Below are 19,826 nucleotides of genomic sequence, written 5' to 3' on the forward strand. Positions count from 1 at the left end.
TGGGGGGGAACACTCTCTCGTGAGCAGTGGTACTGGCCCAGAGCCCCTCATATTACGACGGTGTGTCTGACGTTGGTTGAGCACCACCACCGTCAGAGACACTTCATTGTACTATGAGGGACCCTGTGCCAGTGCCATGGCCCAAGAGTGGGCACACCCACCTGTCCAGGCAAACGGCACTCGCACGGGTGCTTGTGCCATGTTGTGACCACGGCCCTGTGGGGGGAGTCAGCCCATTTAGGGAGGTATACAAATGGCCTATGGTGGACATTCAGCACCTGCAAATGGCGGAATTGGAGCATTCAGTAAGAGGAGGCCAAAAACAAGAAATTTTTCTGGCAAGCTACGTATCAGCAGGGGAAGGTGGGGCAAAATAATTTGAAATCCATGATTGGTTCATTTTAATGAAGGTTAGATCATCAATTTCGGGGGAGCCAGGCATGTCCTTTTTTCGGTCAGTATTGAACCAGCAGCACTGAAGACTCTTTCTGAGAGCACACTAGCAGCCGGGCAAGCGAGCTCCTGTAATGCATATTCTGCCAATTTGGGCCAGGTGTCTAGTTTAGATGCCCAGTAATCAAAGGGGAATGACTTGTGAGGGAGAACATCGATAATGGTGGAAAAATAGTTGGTAACCATACTGGACAAATGCTGTCTCCTGTCACTTTGAATCGATGTAGCAGGACCTGCCGTGTCTGCGGTCATTGCGAAATCACTCCACAACCTGGTGAGAAATCCCCTCTGTCCAATGCCACTTCAGCTTTGTGCACCTCTAGCACCTCTGCCATGTTGCCCCCTACAGCTCGTGTGAGAACCATCAGCGCCGCTGTGTGCTGGGAATGCCTGAACCAAACGGTCTATAAGAGTTGCTTGTTTGGTAGCTAATATTTGCTCAAGGTTCTCATGTGGCAAGATATTTTGTAATTTGCCTTTGTATCGTGGATCCAGGAGGCAGGCCAACCAGAAATCGTCATCGGTCATCATTTTGATAATGCGAGGGTCCCGTTTTAGGATACGCAAGGCATACTCTGCCATGTGGGCCAAAGTTCCAGGTGTCAATTCACTGCTTGTGCTGGGTTGAGGAGCACTTTCTTGAAAATCTACCTCACTTGTGGCCCGCAAAAACCCTGTACCTGACCTTGCAATGCCACCATTTTCTATTACCCCCTGAGAAGCATCCTCCTCCCATAAATATTCAGACCCATCATCCTCCTCCTCCTCCTCCTCTTCATCCGCCACCTCGTCCTGGAGACTTCCCTGAACAGACAATGGCTGACTGTTATCAAGGCTTCCCTCCTCGGCCGCAGACGCCTGCTCCTTGATGTGCGTCAAACTTTGCATCAGCAGACGCATTAGTGGGATGCTCATGCTTATGATGGTGTCGTCCACACTGACCAGCCGTGTGCATTCCTCAAAACACTGAAGGACTTGACAGAGGTCTTGGAGCTTCGACCACTGCACACCAGACAACTCCATTTCTGCCATCCAACTGCCTGCCCGTGTATGTGTATCCTCCCACAAGTACACGACAGCACACCTGTGCTCGCACATCCTCTGAAGCATGTGCAGTGTAGAGTTCCACCTTGTTGCAACGTCTATTATTAGGCGGTGCTGGGGAAGATTCAGCGATCGCTGATGGTTAAGCATACGGCTGGAGTGGACGGGCGACCGGTGGATGTGCGAGCAAAGTCTGCGCACCTTCAGGAGCAGGGGATGGTAAATCAGGGTAATTCTTGAGGAAGCACTGCACCACAAGGTTCAAGGTGTGAGCCAGGCAAGGTATGTGTTTCATTTCGGAAAGGGCTCTGGCAGCCATAAAATTCCTTCCGTTATCACTGACTACCTGATGTACACTGCCCAGTCATGACTGAGTTTCTTGCTGCAAGTACTCGGCCAGTACTTCTGCGGTGTGTCTGTTGTCGCCCAAATATTTCATTTGCAGCACAGCCTGCTGACACTTACCACTAGCTCTTTCATAATGGGACACCACGGGTGCAACACTGGCAGCTGCCGATGGAGTGTTCGTGCGACTGAGCTCTGTGGATGAGATTTTGCTTCTGGAGGAGGAGGAGGAGGAGGAGGTACAAACTCCTACAGCCAACTGCTTCCTAGACCGTGGGCTAGGCAGAACTGTGCCACTATGGCTGTCCCCTGTGGACCCTGCATCCACCACATTAACCCAGTGTGCCGTGATGGACACGTAACGTCCCTGACCATGCCTACTTGTCCATGCATCAGTTGTGAGGTGCGCCTTTCTACTGACCGATTGCCTCAGTGCATGGACAATACATTCTTTGACATGTTGGTGGAGTGCTGGGATGCCTTTTCTCGCAAAGAAGTGTCTACTGGGGAAGTCATAGCGTGGTACTGCATAGGCCATCAGGGCTTTGAAAGCTTCGCTTTCAACCAACCGGTAGGGCATCATCTCTAACAAGATTACTCGAGCAATGTAGCTGTTCAAACCCTGTGTACGCGGATGAGAGGAAGAGCACTTTCTTTTCCTATCGAGAGTCTCTTGTAGGCTGAGCTGGACTGGAGAGCTGCATATGGTGGAACAAGCGGGGGTGGGGGTGGACATGGCAGATTGAGAGAGGCTTTGTGATGGTATTCTTGCTGTTGGCCTACCTACAGTGTTTCCAACCAAGAACCTTGTGATTCCCTGACTGCTTTGGCCTTGCGACAATACCTCCACATCTGTTACTGGTGGTTTCATAACCGGTGGGCTTCCAGTGAGGGAAGCAATGTTGCATTGCTGACTAACTTCAATTTGAGCAGGTGCATCAACGGTACAGGAAGTTTGGTAGTTAGTCCATGCTTCCAAGTGCCTGCTGATTAGATGTCTATGCATGCACGTTGTATTTAAACTTTGTAGATTCTTCCCTCTGCTAAAGGTCTTGGAGCATTTCTTACATATAACTTTGGACTGATCATTCGGATCTTGGTTAAAAAATTGCCACACTGCACTTGTCCTACAACGGAATACCTTTTCAGGCTTGGCACGCCATGCTACTGTCACCAGATTGCAATGCTGTCCTACACCTGTTGTGGTTTTTGACACACGTTTTGGGCCTGATGCGGGCCTGCCTGATGACAGCTGTTGCGATGTTGATGCCTGCTGCGGCTTATCCTCCTCCGCTTCAGAGCTACTGCCAGCGGCACCCTGTTCCCCCAATGGCTGCCAATCGGGGTCAACAACTGGGTCATCTGTTACCTCCTCTTCAATGTCCTGTGCACCTTCCTCTGTGTCACCATGTAAGGTGCTATAGCGTTCAGGACGGGGCACCATAGTCTCATCAGGGTCAGATTCTGGCTGAGTACACTGCGAGGGCAATGTTGTGATCTGAGTCAATGGAACAGCATAATAATCTAGCTGTGGCTGTGCATCTGTGCACTCCATGTCCGATTCATCTTGTAATGGGCTGTGAACTATTTCCCTTTCTAACCCTGGCACGGTATGTGTAAAGAGCTCCATGGAGTAAACTGTAGTGTCACCTGCTGCATCCTTCACTTTTGCTTTCGGTGAAGGACACAAGGAAGTGACTTGTTCCTGACCATGAGCATCCACTGACGACTCACTGCTTTTAAATTTGGAACTTTAGGAAGAGGAGGCGAAAGAGCTAGAGGCTGAGTCAGAAAGGAAAGCCAAAACTTTTTCCTGCTGCTTCGACTTTAAAAGGCGTTTTCCTACTCCCAGAAAAGGGAGCATTCGAGGCCTTGTGTAGCCAGACGATGATGTTGGCTTAACAACTTGAGCCTTAGATGCTATTTTGCTTTTCCCACTACCACCAGATGCTCCACCACCACCACCACCTCCATCATTACCAGCTGGCAATGACCGCCCACGGCAACGACCTCTTCTACCAGACTTCCTCATTTTTAGGAAAATGTAACCAAACTAACAACCGTTATATGGTACTGTAAAACAAGGTAGAAGGTGTATGTAAACTTGTTGTGAATTTAAATCTCCCTTTGTATATGTGTGGGGGACTGCTGCAAAATTCAGGCCCACTGTATTACACTAGACAGTATAAGTGGCAGAAAGTTACTAGCAGATATACGCCAAACAGGACTGACGCAGATGCACTCAGTGGCAATATAAATCTCCCTTTTTATGTGTGGGAGAATGCAGGAAAAAATCAGGCCCACTGTATCACACTACACAGTATAAGTGGCAGGAAGTGGCTGTCAGATATGCCACAAACAGGACTGACGCAGATGCACTCAGTGGCAATAAAAATCTCCCTTTTTATGTGTGGGAGAATGCAGCAAAAAATCAGGCCCACTGTATTACACTAGACAGTATAAGTGGCAGAAAGTGGCTGGCAGATATGCCACAAACAGGACTGATGCAGATGCCCTCAGTGGCAATATAAATCTCCCTTTTTATGTGTGGGAGAATGCAGAAAAAAATCAGGCCCACTGTATTACACTACACAGTTTGAGTGGCAGAAAGTGGCTGGCAGATATGCCACAAACAGGACGGACGCAGATGCACTCAGTGGCAATATAAATCTCCCTTTTTATGTGTGGGAGAATGCAGAAAAAAATCAGGCCCACTGTATTACACTACACAGTTTGAGTGGCAGAAAGTGGCTGGCAGATATGCCACAAACAGGACTGACGCAGATGCACTCAGTGGCAATATAAATCTCCCTTTTTATGTGTGGGAGAATGCAGAAAAAGATCAGGCCCACTGTATTACACTACACAGTTTGAGTGGCAGAAAGTGGCTGGCAGATATGCCACAAACAGGACTGACGCAGATGCACTCAGTGGCAATATAAATCTCCCTTTTTATGTGTGGGAGACAGCAGAAAAAAATCAGGCCCACTGTATTACACTACACAGTTTGAGTGGCAGAAATTGGCAGGCAGATATGCCACAAACAGGACTGACACAGATGCACTCAGTGGCATAATAAATCTCTCTTTTTATGTGTGGGAGAATGCAGAAAAAAATCAGGCCCACTGTATTACATTACTGTCATGTCGGACGCTGTTCATACTAGGGCGTTCGACAGACAGCGGTAATTCCGCTTTTGTCCACTATGCGCTCAGTGGCATCGGCTAGATTTTGTCTAGCTGGTTCGGGGTTAATTTAGCTGGTGCTCGGAATGGAAGCTGGGTCATGCCCACTGCCTTTAAATTGTTCTTCTGAACATTGGGCGTCGCCGAATATAGCTTCTGTCTTGTGCTTGGTTATCTCGGTCTGGAGTGGTGGTCTAGGAAAAGGAGTGTCGTATCTGGTGGTGTATATTTCCCTTTGTCATATCTTCCTCCTTCCTATATTTGTATTTGTTTTGCCCTGTGCACTTATTGTGTATTCCTGAGTGACTGCGGCGTGGTGTATATTTTCCGTTATCCTTGTCTGTGCTAACTTTGGGTATTGGTTAGTGGTCTCTTCACTGGGTGGTGGGTTGAGGTTTCAGCCTACGGTTGAAACAGGAGACAGGGTGAGGGTGGAGGCCCAGACATGCACACCATCAATGTAAACTATGGGAGAGGATCAGTCAGGGTTTCCCAGAGTTGAGGGAAATCGCAGGGGCCTGGGTTATTAGATCTTGCCTACCTAGGCTTCCCATGACATTATAATCGGCCAATATTATTTGAATTCCGTGGATCCAATGAATTCCGTAACCCGCCAGTTGAGGGCGCTGTTCCTACAGGTCACTGAGTTGAGGGGGGCAGTGCAGCAACAGGGACTAGCAGTATCTAATGTGCAAGCTGGAGCAGCAGGTAGAGTTGCTGAGCCTAAGTTTCCTTTGCCTGAAAGGTTTGCTGGGGAACGCAGTAAATTTGTTACTTTTCGTGAAGCTTGCAAACTTTATTTTTGTATGCGCCCGATTTCATCAGGTAATGAGGCTCAGCGTGTGGGACTGGTGTTGTCATTACTAAACGGGGATGCTCAAGCATGGGCGTTTTCTTTGCCTTCTGATTCTGCTGCATTTAACTCAGTGGAGAGTTTTTTTTCTGCTCTTGGACACATTTACGATGATCCTGACAGAATGGCTCCAGCAGAATCTAAGATACGCACTATTCGACAGGGGGAGCGTGTTGCAGAGGATTACTGTTCTGAATTTCGCCGCTGGGTGGTCGACACTCAGTGGAATGATCCCACGCTGCAGAGTCAGTTTATTCATGGTGTTTCTGGAAGGGTTAAAGAAGCCCTCCTGATATACGAGGCTCCTGCTTCTCTGGATTCCGCTATAAGTCTTGTTGTCCGCATTGATCGTCGTTTGTGTCAGGGGGAGCCTGAGACGCCGCCTATGGGAGAAGGTGTAGGTTCACATGAGGTTGCTGCAGGCAAGCTCACAGAGCCTGTGCAAATCGCAGGGGTGTCACATGTTAAGCATCGAGCTCCTGTACTCAAGAAGCAGGGAGCCTGTTTTTACTGTGGTAAAACTGGTCATTTTGTTAACATTTGTCCTCTGCTGTCTAAGGAAAAACTCAACGGCGGAAAACTTCCAAGCTAAGAGGGTGTGGAGGAGACCAATCTGAGCTTATGCATATCCTCTATGGTGGTTTCTCAATGCATGCTCCCTGCCAAAGTTATTATCGCTGGCAGAGAGCTGCCAATCACTTTTTTTGTGGACAGTGGTTCTGCCACAAATCTCATTGATGAGGAGTTTGCGCGCACGGCAGGTTTTAGGATCGAAAAACTGCCTCATCCTATCCGCGTGGTCACCATCAATGAAGCTCCTCTCTCACAGGGGGAGATTACTGAGTTTGTGGCTGAGGTGAAACTCCACATTGGGGTTCTACATTTCGAGCAGGTTACATGTAAGGTGCTCAGGAACCTTCCTGCACAGGTGGTTTTGGGTTTCCCATGGTTGTCTATGCACAACACGGTTATCGATTGGAAAACTCAGGACATAATTCAGTGGAGCGAATTCTGCCAGGAGAATTGCCTGGCCACATGTGTGTCTGCTGTGACTTCAAGCGTTCCTGAGTCACTTCTGGATTTTGCGGATGTGTTCTCTGAGAAGGGTTGTTCAGGGTTGCCACTAGGGTTGAGCGACTTTCATTTTTTTAAGATCGAGTAGGGTTTTGGGAAACCCGATTTTGTCCAGAGTCGAGTCGAGTGCAGTCGGCCGATTATCGCTAAAAGTCGGGGATCGACCGAAACACGAAACCCAATGCAAGTCAATGGGGAAGCATAGTCGGCAGTGAGTGGAGGCCAGGAAAACACCTACAGTGCCCATTTTAATGCCAAAAACATCCATTCTTGTTTCTGAAGCTTGCCAATCTTAATTAACTGTATAATAATAGTTGGGCATAGGGAATTGGGGGAAAGTTGTGGGGGGAGTAGGGCTGGCTCAAGTTTTTCGTGGGCCCAGGAAATGCGGACTACGTCACGGCGGTGTTGCAGGGAAAGGTAAGTATTTAAACGTTGCAAGTGCTGTGATCCTGAGCAAGCAGGGGGGGGCCCACTCGTTCGCATTGCCACTGGCACAGGGCCCCTCAAAGTACGGCGGTGTGTTTGCATGGCGGGGGCGCCTCCCACCAGCAGCGACACTTTTGCGTACTCTGAGGGGCCCTGTGCCAGTGACGTCGCCAACGAGTATGCCCCCCCACCTGATGAAGGAACCTGCACTTTCATCTGCACCTTCCTCTTTGTCCCTGTGTAAGGTGGTATAACATGCGGGAAGGGGAACCTTACTTTCAGCAGGGACAGATTCTGGCTGTGTAGAGTACAAGGGGAATGTAGTGGTCTAGGTCAATGTACCAGCAGACTCATTTAGCAGTGGCTGGGCAATGGGCAGGATGAGGAGGAAACAGATATAGGGCCAAAGAATAAAGTAGGCTACATGCAGTTCAAAATTGGTAACAGGACTAAACAGGCGGCATTGCTTTGTTCAGTGGAGTAGCAAACCCAAGAGCAGCAGACACTGTTTCAAGGGCCTAACCACACTAGTAGGCCAAATGCAGTTTAATATCTGATAGTATAGGGCGAAAGCCAGAATGTGGAAGCTCAGCTTTGTTCAGTTGAGGACAACACCAGGGAGGGGCAGACACCTTTAGTAGGCCGGAAAAGCCTATTGCATTTTTTAAAATGGTAATTTGGAGCAGAAGGTTGAAGCTCAGCTTTATTTAGTTGAGGGCAACACCAGGGAGGGGCAGAAGCCGTTAGTAGGCCCTAACCACCATTTTTTTTTTTAAAACCACTTAATGAGAGCCGGAAGGTTGAAGCTCAGCTTTATTTAGTTGAGGACAACACCAGGCAGGGGCACACAGACAGACACCTTTAGTAGGCCGGAAAAGCCTATTGCATTTTTCAAAATGGTAATTTGGAGCAGAAGGTTGAAGCTCAGCTTTATTTAGTTGAGGGCAACACCAGGGAGGGGCAGAAGCCGTTAGTAGGCCCTAACCACCATTTTTTTTTTTAAAACCACTTAATGAGAGCCGGAAGGTTGAAGCTCAGCTTTATTTAGTTGAGGACAACACCAGGCAGGGGCACACAGACAGACACCTTTAGTAGGCCGGAAAAGCCTATTGCATTTTTCAAAATGGTAATTTGGAGCAGAAGGTTGAAGCTCAGCTTTATTTAGTTGAGGGCAACACCAGGCAGGGGCACACAGACAGACACCTTTAGTAGGCCGGAAAAGCCTATTGCATTTTTTAAAATGGTAATTTGGAGCAGAAGGTTGAAGCTCAGCTTTATTTAGTTGAGGGCAACACCAGGGAGGGGCAGAAGCCGTTAGTAGGCCCTAACCACCATTTTTTTTTTTTAAAACCACTTAATGAGAGCCGGAAGGTTGAAGCTCAGCTTTATTTAGTTGAGGACAACACCAGGGAGGGGCAGAAGCCGTTAGTAGGCCCTAACCAAAGTTGAAGGCCAAATGCAGTTTAATTTCTGATACTATAGGCCGAAAGCCAGAAGGTGGAAGCTCCGATTTAGACAGTGGAGGACAATTTGAATTAGGGACTGCAGACAGACTTAGTAGGCTGTCCCCTGTGGACCATGCATCCACCACATTAACCCATTGCGCCGTAATGGACACGTAATCTTCCGTGGCCATGCCTACAGGTCCATGCGTCTGTTGTCAGGTGCACCTTTGTACTCACAGATTGCCAGAGTGCATGGACAATGCGGTCTTCTACATGCTGGTGGAGGGTTGGGATGGCTTTTCTCGCAAAAGAAGTGTCGACTGGTTAGCTTGTAGCGTGGTACAGCGTAGTCCATCATGGCCTTATTAATAGTAAATAAAATATATAACTAGGCTCTATGAACTTTTAAATAGGTTCCAGGGGTACACGGGCAGCATTGGTGTGGTCAGTGGAGGAGTATTGCAAGTAGGGGCTGCAGACAGGCTATCAAAGGCCTAAAATAACAAACAGTAGGCAGTCATGGCAGTTTTACATCGGTTACGTGGATACACAGGCAGGCACTCCAGGCAGCATTGTGGTCAGTGGAGGAGTATTGCAAGTAGGGGCCGCAGACAGGCTATCAAAGGCCTAAAATAACAAACAATAGGCTCATTGCAGTTTTACAGCGGTTACATGGATAGACGGGCAGGCAGCTTGGTGGTGAGTGGAGGAGTATTTAAAGTAGGGACCGCAGACAGGCTTCAAAGGCCTAACATAAGAAAATGGGCTGGCTGTAGGCACTTTATAATTGGTTCCAGGGGTACACGGGCAGCAGTGGTCTGGTCAGTGGAGGACTAGTGGAAGGAGGGACCGCAGACAGGCTTCAAAGGCCTAAAATAACAAACAATAGGCTCATGGCAGTTTTACAGCGGTTACATGGATACACGGGCAGGCAACTTGGTGGTGATGAGTGGAGGAGTATTTAAAGTAGGGACCGCAGACAGGCTATCAAAGGCCTAAAATAACAAACAATAGGCTCATGGCAGTTTTACAGCGGTTACATGGATACACGGGCAGGCAACTTGGTGGTGGTGAGTGGAGGAGTATTTAAAGTAGGGACCGCAGACAGGCTATCAAAGGCCTAAAATAACAAACAATAGGCTCATGGCAGTTTTACAGCGGTTACATGGATACACGGGCAGGCAGCTTGGTGGTGGTGAGTGGAGGAGTATTTAAAGTAGGGACCGCAGACAGGCTATCAAAGGCCTAAAATAACAAACAATAGGCTTATGGCAGTTTTACAGCGGTTACATGGATACACGGGCAGGCAGCTTGGTGGTGAGTGGAGGAGTATTTAAAGTAGGGACCGCAGACAGGCTATCAAAGGCCTAAAATAACAAACAATAGGCTTATGGCAGTTTTACAGCGGTTACATGGATACACGGGCAGGCAGCTTGGTGGTCAGTGGAGGAGTATTTAAAGTAGGGACCACAGACAGGCTATCAAAGGCCTAACATAACAAACAATAGGCTCATGGCAGTTTTACAGCGGTTACATGGATACACGGGCAGGCAGCTTGGTGGTCAGTGGAGGAGTATTTAAAGTAGGGACCGCAGACAGGCTTCAAAGGCCTAACATAAGAAAATGGGCTGGCTGTAGGCACTTTATAATTGGTTCCAGGGGTACACGGGCAGCAGTGGTCTGGTCAGTGGAGGACTAGTGGAAGGAGGGACCGCAGACAGGCTTCAAAGGCCTAAAATAACAAACAATAGGCTCATGGCAGTTTTACAGCGGTTACATGGATACACGGGCAGGCAACTTGGTGGTGGTGAGTGGAGGAGTATTTAAAGTAGGGACCGCAGACAGGCTATCAAAGGCCTAAAATAACAAACAATAGGCTCATGGCAGTTTTACAGCGGTTACATGGATACACGGGCAGGCAGCTTGGTGGTGGTGAGTGGAGGAGTATTTAAAGTAGGGACCGCAGACAGGCTATCAAAGGCCTAAAATAACAAACAATAGGCTTATGGCAGTTTTACAGCGGTTACATGGATACACGGGCAGGCAGCTTGGTGGTGAGTGGAGGAGTATTTAAAGTAGGGACCGCAGACAGGCTATCAAAGGCCTAAAATAACAAACAATAGGCTTATGGCAGTTTTACAGCGGTTACATGGATACACGGGCAGGCAGCTTGGTGGTCAGTGGAGGAGTATTTAAAGTAGGGACCGCAGACAGGCTATCAAAGGCCTAAAATAACAAACAATAGGCTCATGGCAGTTTTACAGCGGTTACATGGATACACGGGCAGGCAGCTTGGTGGTGGTGAGTGGAGGAGTATTTAAAGTAGGGACCGCAGACAGGCTATCAAAGGCCTAAAATAACAAACAATAGGCTTATGGCAGTTTTACAGCGGTTACATGGATACACGGGCAGGCAGCTTGGTGGTGAGTGGAGGAGTATTTAAAGTAGGGACCGCAGACAGGCTATCAAAGGCCTAAAATAACAAACAATAGGCTTATGGCAGTTTTACAGCGGTTACATGGATACACGGGCAGGCAGCTTGGTGGTGAGTGGAGGAGTATTTAAAGTAGGGACCGCAGACAGGCTATCAAAGGCCTAAAATAACAAACAATAGGCTCATGGCAGTTTTACAGCGGTTACATGGATACACGGGCAGGCAGCTTGGTGGTGGTGAGTGGAGGAGTATTTAAAGTAGGGACCGCAGACAGGCTATCAAAGGCCTAAAATAACAAACAATAGGCTCATGGCAGCTTTACAGCGGTTACATGGATACACAGGCAGCTTGGTGGTGAGTGGAGGAGTAGTGCAAGGAGTGTCTGTCCCAGTACTCCCAAAATATAAATAGATGTTAATGTCTCGCAAAACAACCACAACAAAAAAAAAGGTGGCATACTTAGGTACAGGGGTGGGCTCATCTACTGAGTTTCTGACATAGTAATTTGGCAGTAACTATTTAATGGTGCCAATATAGGACACAGACACAGACTACTTTAAGTTGCATCATAGATGTCTACAAATTTGTATTGTCAGTGCCAGACATTGAATGATGTCAGCGAATAGACTAAAGATTGGTGGAGCTGTGCGACATAATTTTGGACGTGGTAGAGCACATTTTGAGCTGGGGTAGGGGGGAACTCTCTTGAGGCCGGCGGGACCGCCCCAGGGCCCCTCATGTTACAACGGTGTGTCTGACGTTGGGTGCGCACCACCACCGCCAGAGACACTACATTGTACTATGAGGGACCCAGTAGCAATGCCGTCAACCAAAAGCGAGCACACCCACCTCTTCAGACAAACAGCAGTCTCACGGGTGCTTGCGCCAAGTCGCGATACCACGGCCCCGTGTGGGGAGTTTTGCCATTTAGGGAGGTGTAAACATGTCGTATGCTGTACAATCAGCTGCAGCAAATTAGACATTAGAAAAGTAATTCACAGGCAAGAGCTTTTCATAGGAAAGCTAGGTGTCGGCCGGGCAAGGTGGGGCAAAAGATTTAGAAATCCAGTTGTGGTTCATTTTAATGAATGTTAGATCGTCAACATTTTGGGTAGCCAGACGAGTCCTTTTTTCGGTTAATATTGAACCTGCAGCACTGAATACTCTTTCTGATAGGACACTTGCTGCCGGGCAAGCAAGCTCCTGCAATGCATATTCTGCCAATTCTGGCCAGGTGTCTAATTTGGAGGCCCAGTAATCAAATGGGAATGACGGTTGAGGGAGAACATCGATAAGGGATGAAAAATAGTTAGTAACCATACTGGACAAATGTTGTCTCCTGTCACTTTCAATTGATGCAGCAGTACCTGTCCTGTCTGCGGTCATAGCAAAATCACTCCACAACCTGGTCAGAAAACCCCTCTGTCCAACGCCACTTCTGATGTGTGCACCCCTAACACTCCTAGTCTGCTGCCCCCTGGAGCTCGTGTGAGAACGATCACGTGCGCTGTGTGCTGGGAATGCCTGAAGCAAACGGTCAACAAGAGTTGATTGTTTGGTTGCTAATATTAGTTCCAAGTTCTCATGTGGCATAATATTTTGCAATTTGCCTTTATAGCGTGGATCAAGGAGGCAGGCCAACCAGTAATCGTCATCGTTCATCATTTTCGTAATGCGTGTGTCCCTTTTTAGGATACGTAAGGCATAATCCGCCATGTGGGCCAAAGTTCCAGTTGTCAAATCTCCGGTTGTGATTGGTTGAGGGGCAGTTGCAGGCAAATCTACGTCACTTGTGTCCCTCAAAAAACCAGAACCCGGCCGTGACACGCAACCAATTTCCTGTGCCCCCGGGAAAGGTTCGGCATTAAAAATATACTCATCCCCATCATCCTCCTCGTCCTCCACCTCCTCTTCGCCCGCTACCTCGTCCTGTACACTGCCCTGACCAGACAATGGCTGACTGTCATCAAGGCTTTCCTCTTCCTCTGGTGCAGACGCCTGCTCCTTTATGTGCGTCAAACTTTGCATCAGCAGATGCATTAGGGGGATGCTCATGCTTATTACGGCGTTGTCTGCACTAACCAGCCGTGTGCATTCCTCAAAACACTGAAGGACTTGACACATGTCTTGTATCTTAGACCACTGCACACCTGACAACTCCATGTCTGCCATCCTACTGCCTGCCCGTGTATCCTCCCACAAATAAATAACAGCACGCCTCTGTTCGCACAGTCTCTGAAGCATGTGCAGTGTTGAGTTCCACCTTGTTGCAACGTCTATGATTAGGCGATGCTGGGGAAGGTTCAAAGACCGCTGATAGGTCTGCATACGGCTGGCGTGTACAGGCGAACGTCGGATATGTGAGCAAAGTGCACGCACTTTGAGGAGCAGGTCGGAGAACCCAGGATAAGTTTTCAATAAGCACTGCACCACCAGGTTTAAGGTGTGAGCCAGGCAAGGAATGTGTTTCAGTTGGGAAAGGGAGATGGCAGCCATGAAATTCCTTCCGTTATCACTCACTACCTTGCCTGCCTCAAGATCTACTGTGCCCAGCCACGACTGCGTTTCTTGTTGCAAGAACTCGGACAGAACTTCCGCGGTGTGTCTGTTGTCGCCCAAGCACTTCATAGCCAATACAGCCTGCTGACGCTTGGCAGTAGCTGGCCCATAATGGGACAACTGGTGTGCAACAGTGTCATCTGCCGATGGAGTGGTTGGCAGACTGCGTTCTGTGGAAGAGCTGTAGCTTCTGCAGGAGGACGAGGAGGAGGAGGAGGAGGGGGTGCGAACGCCTACAGCCAACTGTTTCCTAGACCGTGGGCTAGGCACAACTGTCCCTAAATTGATGTCGCCTGTGGACCCTGCATCCACCACATTCACCCAGTGTGCCGTGATGGACACATAACGTCCCTGGCCATGCCTACTGGTCCATGCATCTGTAGTCAGGTGCACCTTTGTACTCATAGATTGCCTGAGTGCATGGACGATGCGCTGTTTAACATGCTGGTGCAGGGCTGGGATGGCTTTTCTGGAAAAAAAGTGTCGACTGGGTAGCTCGTATCGTGGTTCAGCGTACTCCATCAGGGCTTTGAAAGCTTCGCTTTCAACTAACCGGTAGGGCATCATCTCTAACGAGATTAGTCTAGCTATGTGGGCGTTAAAACCCTGTGTACGCGGATGCGAGGATAAGTACTTCCTTTTTCTAACCAGAGTCTCATGTAGGGTGAGCTGGACTGGAGAGCTGGAGATCGTGGAACTTTCGGGTGTGCCGGTGTACATGGCAGACTGAGAGACGGTTGGAGACGGTATTGTTTCCGCCGGTGCCCTAGATGCAATATTTCCTCCTACAAAACTGGTGATTCCCTGACCCTGACTGCTTTTGGCTGGCAAAGAAACCTGCACAGATACTGCCGGTGGTGCGGAAAATGGTGGCCTTACAGTGACGGAAGGGATGTTGCGTTGCTGACTAGCTTCATTGGCCGAGGGTGCTACAACCTTGAGGGACGTTTGGTAGTTAGTCCAGGCTTGAAAATGCATGGTGGTTAAGTGTCTATGCATGCAACTAGTATTTAGACTTTTCAGATTCTGACCTCTGCTTAAGCTAGTTGAACATTTTTGACAGATGACTTTGCGCTGATCAGTTGGATGTTGTTTAAAAAAATGCCAGACTGCACTCTTCCTAGACTCGGATCCCTTTTCAGGGATTGCAGACTGAGCTTTAACCGGATGGCAACGCTGTGCTCCAACAGGTTTTGGCTTTGACACGCGTTTTGGGCCAGATACGGGCCCGGCAGATGGAACCTGTTGCGATGTTGATGCCTGCTGCGGCCCCTCCTCCACCTCCGCTTCTGAACTACTGCCGCCTGCACCCTGTTCCCCCAATGGCTGCCAATCGGGGTCAATAACTGGGTCATCTATTACCTCCTCTTCGAGCTCGTGTGCAACTTCGTCTGTGTCACTGTGTCGGTCGGTGGTATAGCGTTCGTGGCGGGGCAACATAGTCTCATCAGGGTCTGATTGTGGATCTGTACCCTGAGAGGGCAATGTGGTGGTCTGAGTCAAAGGAGCAGCATAGTACTCTGGCTGTGGCTGTGCATCAGTGCACTCCATGTCAGAATATACTTGTAATGGGCATGGCCTGTTAAATGTTTCACTTTCTAAGCCAGGGACGGTATGTGTAAAGAGCTCCATGGAGTGACCCGTTGTGTCGCCTGCTGCATCCTTCTCTCTTGTTGTAGTTTTTGCTGAGGAGGACAAGGAAGCGACTTGTCCCTGACCGTGAACATCCACAAGCGACGCGCTGCTTTTACATTTACCAGTTTCGGAAGAGGAGGCAAAAGAGCTAGAGGCTGAGTCTGCAATGTAAGCCAAAACTTGCTGTTGCTGCTCCGCCTTTAAAAGCGGTTTTCCTACTCCCAGAAAAGAGAGCGTTCGAGGCCTTGTGTAGCCTGACGACGAAACTGGCTCCACAGCTCCAGACTTAGGTGGAATATTTTTATCCCCACGACCACCTGATGCTCCACTACCACTACCATCATTACCAGCTGACAATGAACGCCCACGACGACCTCTTGCACCAGACTTCCTCATTGTTTTAAAATCTTAACCAAAGTAACTTTATTTGTTGCTGTCAAACAACTTACACGGTGAGCTATAACTTCAGTATGATTTCAATATCCCTTAACAGGTTGGTGAGACCACAAGGAAAATCAGGCACAATGTTACACACTCTGTTTTCTGTGGCACAAAATCACAGAGATGACACACACGCAGGACTGTCACTCAAGCACTAATGTCAATATTAATCTCCCACCTAATTTATTTTTTTTTTTTTCTCAGGGAGACTTTAGAAACCAAATAATATTAAAAAAAAAAAAAAAAAAAAGGCTTTCTATGGCCCACAATTAGAGAGAGAGAGGTGGCACAACCAGGAGTCAAGACTGGCGCACAAGCTGAAAGGGCAATATTACTCTCCCACTGTTTTTTATGTTTTTTTTGTTTTTTTCAGGGAGACTTTAGAAGCCAAATAATATTAAAAAAAACCCAAAAAAAAAAGGCTTTCTATGGCCCACTGAATGAGAGGGAGAGAGGTGGCACACCCAGGAGTCAAGACTGGCACACAAGCTGAAAGGGCAATATTACTCTCCCACTGTTTTTTTAGGTTTTTTTTTTTTTTTTCAGGGAGACTTTAGAAACCAAATAATATTAAAAAAAAAAAAAAAAAAAAATAGGCTTGCTATAGCCCACTGAATGAGAGATAGCACACACAGCAGTGGCACACAAGCCCTGACTGAGGCCAATATTTTTCTCCCACTGATTGATGTAGTGTTTTTGTGTTGAGGTAGAATTTAGAACACAAATCACGGAAAAAATAAATAGGCTTTCTATGGCCCACTGAATGAAAGGGAGAGAGGTGGCACACCCAGGAGTCAAGACTGGCACACAAGCTGAAAGGGCAATATTACTCTCCCACTGTTTTTTTATGTATTTTTTGTTTTTTCAGGGAGACTTTAGAAACCCAATAATATTTTAAAAAAAAAATAAATAGGCTTTCTATGGCCCACTGAATGAGAGGGAGAGAGGTGGCACACCCAGGAGTCAAGACTGGCACACAAGCTGAAAGGGCAATATTATTCTCCCACTGTTTTTTTAGGTTTTTTTTTTTTTTTCAGGGAGAATTAGAAACCAAATAATATTAAAAAAAATAAATAAATAGGCTTTCTATGGCCCACTGAATGAGAGGGAGAGAGGTGGCACACCCAGGAGTCAAGACTGGCACACAAGCTGAAAGGGCAATATTACTCTCCCACTGTTTTTTTAGGGTTTTTTTTTTTTTTCAGGGAGACTTTAGAAACCAAATAATATTAAAAAAAAAAAAAAAAAAAAAAAAAATAGGCTTGCTATAGCCCACTGAATGAGAGATAGCACACACAGCAGTGGCACACAAGCCCTGACTGAGGCCAATATTTTTCTCCCACTGATTGATGTAGTGTTTTTGTGTTGAGGTAGAATTTAGAACACAAATCACGGAAAAAATAAATAGGCTTTCTATGGCCCACTGAATGAAAGGGAGAGAGGTGGCACACCCAGGAGTCAAGACTGGCACACAAGCTGAAAGGGCAATATTACTCTCCCACTGTTTTTTTATGTATTTTTTGTTTTTTCAGGGAGACTTTAGAAACCCAATAATATTTAAAAAAAAAAATAAATAGGCTTTCTATGGCCCACTGAATGAGAGGGAGAGAGGTGGCACACCCAGGAGTCAAGACTGGCACACAAGCTGAAAGGGCAATATTACTCTCCCACTGTTTTTTTAGGTTTTTTTTTTTTTTCAGGGAGACTTTAGAAACCAAATAATATTAAAAAAAAAAAAAAAAAATAGGCTTGCTATAGCCCACTGAATGAGAGATAGCACACACAGCAGTGGCACACAAGCCCTGACTGAGGCCAATATTTTTCTCCCACTGATTGATGTAGTGTTTTTGTGTTGAGGTAGATTTTAGAACACAAATCACGGAAAAAATAAATAGGCTTTCTATGGCCCACTCAGTGAGAGATGGCACACACAGGGATGGCACTGTAGCAGAAATGCCAATCTTAATCTCCCACAAAAAAAAAACAAAAAAAAAACTGTCCTACAATTACTATCTCCCTGCAGTAATGTAAGCCAGGTATGGCAGGCAGCAATAGGAGTGGACTGATGCACAAATTAAATAAAAAGTGTGGACAAACAAAAAAGATAGCTGTGCAGAAAGGAAGGAACAAGAGGATATGTGCTTTGAAAAAAGCAGTTGGTTTCCACAGTGGCGTACACACAGCAATACAGCTATCACGGAGCCTTCTAGGGCAGCCCAATGAGCTACAGCGCTGAGGGGAAAAAAAAAAAAAAATAGCTTCCACAGTCCCTGCACACCGAAGGTGGTGTTGGACAGTGGAAATCGCTGCAGCACAAGCGGTTTGGTGGTTAGTGGACCCTGCCTAACGCTCTCCCTGCTTCTGACGAAGCGGCAGCAACCTGTCCCTAAGCTCAGATCAGCAGCAGTAAGATGGCGGTCGGCGGGAACGCCCCTTTATAGCCCCTGTGACGCCGCAGACAGCAAGCCAATCACTGCAATGCCCTTCTCTAAGATGGTGGGGACCAGGATCTATGTCATCACGCTGCCCACACTCTGCGTTCACCTTCATTGGCTGAGAAATGGCGCTTTTCGCGTCATTGAAACGCGACTTTGGCGCGAAAGTCGCGTACCGCATGGCCGACAAGCACAGGGGTCGGATCGGGTTTCATGAGACGCCGACTTAGCCAAAAGTCGGCGACTTTTGAAAATGATCGACCCGTTTCGCTCAACCCTACTATAGCCCACTGAATGAGAGATAGCACACACAGCAGTGGCACACAAGCCCTGACTGAGGCCAATATTTTTCTCCCACTGATTGATGTAGTGTTTTTGTGTTGAGGTAGAATTTAGAACACAAATCACGGAAAAAATAAATAGGCTTTCTATGGCCCACTCAGTGAGAGATGGCACACACAGGGATGGCACTGTAGCAGAAATGCCAATCTTAATCTCCCACAAAAAAAAAAAAAAAAAAACATGGACTGTCCTACAATTACTATCTCCCTGCAGTAATCTAAGCCAGGTATGGCAGGCAGCAATAGGAGTGGACTGATGCACAAATTAAATAAAAAGTGTGGACAAACAAAAAAGATAGCTGTGCAGAAAGGAAGGAACAAGAGGATATGTGCTTTGAAAAAAGCAGTTGGTTTCCACAGTGGCGTACACACAGCAATACAGCTATCACGGAGCCTTCTAGGGCAGCCCAATGAGCTACAGCGCTGAGGGGAAAAAAAATAAAAATAGCTTCCACAGTCCCTGCACACCGAAGGTGGTGTTGGACAGTGGAAATCGCTGCAGCACAAGCGGTTTGGTGGTTAGTGGACCCTGCCTAACGCTCTCCCTGCTTCTGACAAAGCGGCAGCAACCTGTCCCTAAGCTCAGATCAGCAGCAGTAAGATGGCGGTCGGCGGGAACGCCCCTTTATAGCCCCTGTGACGCCGCAGACAGCAAGCCAATCACTGCAATGCCCTTCTCTAAGATGGTGGGGACCAGGATCTATGTCATCACGCTGCCCACACTCTGCGTTCACCTTCATTGGCTGAGAAATGGCGCTTTTCGCGTCATTGAAACGCGACTTTGGCGCGAAAGTCGCGTACCGCATGGCCGACAAGCACAGGGGTCGGATCGGGTTTCATGAGACGCCGACTTAGCCAAAAGTCGGCGACTTTTGAAAATGATCGACCCGTTTCGCTCAACCCTAGTTGCCACCACATCGCTCCTATGACTGTACTATCAGGTTTAAATCAGGGGCCAAATTGCCTAAAGCAAGGATGTTTAACATCTCCAGTCCGGAGAGACAAGCGTTAAAGGATTACATTGCTGACAGTTTGAGCAAAGGGCACATCAGGCCTTCATCCTCGCCTGTGGCAGCGGGGTTCTTCTTCGTTAAGAAGAAAGATGGCGGACTACACCCGTGTCTGGATTTCAGGGAGTTGAACCAGATTACGG

Source organism: Ranitomeya variabilis, chromosome 3 (genome assembly GCF_051348905.1).
Source record: "Ranitomeya variabilis isolate aRanVar5 chromosome 3, aRanVar5.hap1, whole genome shotgun sequence".
In the NCBI taxonomy this organism is placed as follows: Eukaryota; Metazoa; Chordata; class Amphibia; order Anura; family Dendrobatidae; genus Ranitomeya; species Ranitomeya variabilis.